This window comes from Saccopteryx leptura, chromosome 1, assembly GCF_036850995.1.
Source record: "Saccopteryx leptura isolate mSacLep1 chromosome 1, mSacLep1_pri_phased_curated, whole genome shotgun sequence".
Taxonomy (NCBI): domain Eukaryota; kingdom Metazoa; phylum Chordata; class Mammalia; order Chiroptera; family Emballonuridae; genus Saccopteryx; species Saccopteryx leptura.
This window is the reverse complement of record NC_089503.1, coordinates 214,151,371-214,155,132: the sequence shown is the minus strand read 5'-3', so window position 1 is coordinate 214,155,132 and position 3,762 is coordinate 214,151,371. Positions and strand designations below refer to the sequence as shown.

At 43.0% G+C, this 3,762-nt stretch overlaps 1 non-coding gene across 1 annotated transcript; it reads left to right on the top strand.

Annotated features, from left to right (window-relative positions):
* The first annotated feature begins 625 nt into the window (after window positions 1–625).
* Window positions 626–701, top strand: TRNAV-AAC (transfer RNA valine (anticodon AAC)). Its single transcript has one exon. It is a non-coding gene; the product is annotated as a tRNA-Val (tRNA).
* The last annotated feature ends 3,061 nt before the right edge of the window (window positions 702–3,762 follow it).

The following is a 3,762-nucleotide window of genomic DNA, read 5'->3' as shown; positions in this document are numbered from 1 at the left end:
TGCACCTGGTGGGCAAGAAATACACACAGTGGGAAAATGCTTCCCTTTCCATTCAGGGCTCCCAAAGCCACTGACTCATCCGAGTTTCCTAGAATCAAAGGTTTCTAGCTCACCAGCCTTATTCACCTCTGTTCCCCATCTCCTTCTCTCTGCACAAACTCTGCACAAACTGGCTTCTCCTTCAGCACTCCGCTATCTTGGCTGCTTCTCCTCTCCTCCACGTGGCCACCTTTTTCTTCTCTCCTCCTGCATGGGCTCCTCTGCCCCATTTTATAATATAGAAATCAAAACCTTTAATCCAATATAAAAACAAGAAAGTCTCTGATACAAAGTCACTTATCTGAGGCATAATGGGATTCCTCATGAGAGTGTACCAACCCCACATCATGCAATAGTCAAGGGTGTGGGGAAAAGCTTAGTTTTGAAACTAAGCCTTAGGCTATAACAACCCTGCCTGCTTACAGCCTGTCCCCCACACCCAATGCAAACTATAAGTGAGCAAACATATATATCATATTTACAAACTTACTTGACCAACAAGCAGCAATAGAAAACCAATACAGAATTATAGAGAGTGAATTGAGATGGGATGGTGGGTTCAGCCATTACATCAATACTCTTGTAGGCCCTGGCCGGTTGGCTCAGCGGTAGAGCATCGGCCTAACGTGAGGAGGACCCGGGTTCGATTCCTGGCCAGGGCACACAGGAGAAGCGCCCATTTGCTTCTCCACCCCTCCGCCGTGCTTTCCTCTCTGTCTCTCTCTTCCCCTCCCGCAGCCAAGGCTCCATTGGAGCAAAGATGGCCCGGGCGCTGGGGATGGCTCTGTGGCCTCTGCCTCAGGCGCTAGAGTGGCTCTGGTCACAACATGGCGACGCCCAGGATGGGCAGAGCATCGCCCCCTGATGGGCAGAGCGTCGCCCCTGGTGGGCGTGCCGGGTGGATCCCAGTCGGGCGCATGCGGGAGTCTGTCTGACTGTCTCTCCCCGTTTCCAGCTTCAGAAAAATGAAAAAAAAAAAAAATACTCTTGTAATTTAGAAAAAACAAAACAAAACGTAAGAAGCATTAGAGCATTGAAGTATCAAAGAAGATCTCTTCTAACTAGGCATAGATACCCTTCCAGCTAGACATATACCCTTCAGGAACGACAAAGTGCAAGTCCATGTAAACTAAATGTACATTTTGCTAAATTCAATTAAGTATTTTCAATTATTTTCTCAATTTCCCATACTCAATCTTTTATTTTTTTCTCTCTCTTCTTTCTTTTTAGGGTAATAAAATAGGACCATACTCAAACCTATCATTGATAGCTGATTTTTGATGATGCCATGAGAATCACTGGTTCAGTCATCACACTCAAGGTATGTTATGATTTTAATATTTCTTGGAATTTTGTCCTGAAGTTTTCCTGTGCTTTATAGAAATACTGACTTCTATGATTCTAGCAGAGTCAGATTTGTTAGAGTTATTCACTATAGGATCCTCAAAGTATGACATACATGGGAAAACTTGGAGTCCCATACCACTTCAGTACAGTTGGGCATAAAAACTGACACAAACAGGCTGACCTGTGGTGGCGCAGTGGATAAAACGTCAACCTGGAATTGCTGAGGTCACCGGTTCAAAACCCTTGGCTTGCCTGGTCAAGGCACATATGGGAGTTGATGCTTCCAGCTCCTCTCCCCCCCTTCTCTCTCTCTCTCCCTCTGTCTCTCCCTCTCCTCTTTAAAATGAATTAAAAAAAAAACTGACACAAACATTTAGAATATCTATTGTCATTTTCCTCAGCTAGTCCATCATATTGCTAATATTTACCCCACTAAATATTTATGCAATCCATGATGTCCTGTGTCAGTAACATGGAACTTTCAGCTGTGCGATGCGTATTTATTTTCTAACATATTTTTCAGGAAAGAAAAAAAGACACTAAAGGTTTCTTGCTTACCACTAAGAAAAGGTATTCTGTTGGCTCTGGACTTGACACGAGGACACTTTCTGGAATGTCAAATGGAGTTACTGATTTTTGTGCATTTCACAGTAAAAATGGCTCCCGCTTTTTCTTTGAATGCCTATTACTATGTTTTAATTGCAAACCTAGGTTCATGATAAATATGGTAAATTGATTGAAATATTGCTCCCAATTCTCTAACCCTCCCTGTAATAATACCTTTTGCAATATGTTTATAACATCTTACATCAAGAGATGAAGTTTCCCACTGCCTTGAATCTGGACTGACCTTGTGAGCTGCTTCTGTCAAAACAATGAGACAGTAGCACCAGTGATGAGATTAGGCCTTAAGAGGTTTTGAGCATTTCAGCTTTATCTGGGACACCTGTCTCCACCCATGAGAATAAGTCCAAGCAACATGCTTGAGGACAATAAACCTCATGAAAATGAGTCAAGGTGTCCTAGCCTCCAAGAGCCAGCGCCCAGAGGGAAGCATACGCAACTCTGATGACTGACCTATGGTGTATCCAAGAGGTAAGGGGACCCAGACAAAACCAAGACTTCTCAGCTGCATGCAGCCTGAATTGTGGTCCCAATGAATTTTCAAGTAAATAGTATTGATTTAGGCTCTTTTATTTGGGTTGGTTTTTATGCCTGGTATAGTAATACCTGTTATAATAGGTTTTTTGGAGGTCTGTGAACTCTCTGAAATTTTATGTAAAATTTGGTGTGTATGTATGTTTTTCTGGGAAGAACTTTTTTTTTTGAGAGAGAGAGAGGCAGGGAGAGAGAGAAAGAGAGACAGGAATATCAAGCTGCTCCTGTATGTGCCCTGACCAGGGAATTGAACTGGCAACCTCTGAGCTCCAGGACGATGCTCCAACCAACCAAGCTAAATAGCCAGGGCGGGAAGAACTTTTAGCACTTTGCTCTTCTCAGGCAGTTGTGGTCCAGAAAAGTTTTACACATTGTCGCCCATTGGTGCAGTGTAGGCTTAATGCCGGATGTCGGACCCATTCATCTCTTGAAAAAAAATGCTTAGATTCTGATGAAGATATAACTTTTTAAATTTATTCATTTTAGAGAGAGACAGAGAGAGAAGGAGGGAAAGGCAGGAAACATCAACTCCCATATGTGCCTTGAGCAGGCAAACCCAGGGTTTTGAACCAGTGACCTCAGTGTTCCAGGCTGACATTTTATCCACTGTGCCACCACAGATCAGGCCAACAACTTTTTGGTTGTTGTGAGAGTAAACACACACACACACACACACACACAAAACAAACCATGTGGTGCGTATGCACACTTGTTAACTGAACTGGCAATCTTTGGGTGTCTTCTCTAGGTCGTGTATGCTAGCATGCCTTGATATCCTCTGTCACGTGGTACCTATCTTTTGTGCATTGCTTATGATTAAATGCTAGCATAAAAGATCAGTTTCAAATGTGAATTCCCTACTTAGATTGCCATTGGAGATTACATAATATGTTCTTCCTAGAAGAATTTGCTGTTAAAATACCTTCATAATCCATGGGTTAGGATAATCTCTTTCAACCCTTGCCACGCTCATCCTTGCTGTGAGCTGCTAGCCTCCCTCCCTCTTCATAGAGAAAAGATAAATCCTCCGAGGGAATCTTTCTCAACTCTTGTAGGGCAGCAATTATGTGAACTGTACAAATCCTGTAACACGTGCCCTGCTGTTTAGCTAACAAAGCTAGTGGAAGCTTTAGCAATTGTTTCATTGTTTTAAAATTGAAAAGTACATGCATGCACTCGTATGCACGCGTATGCGCGTGCGCACACACACACACACAC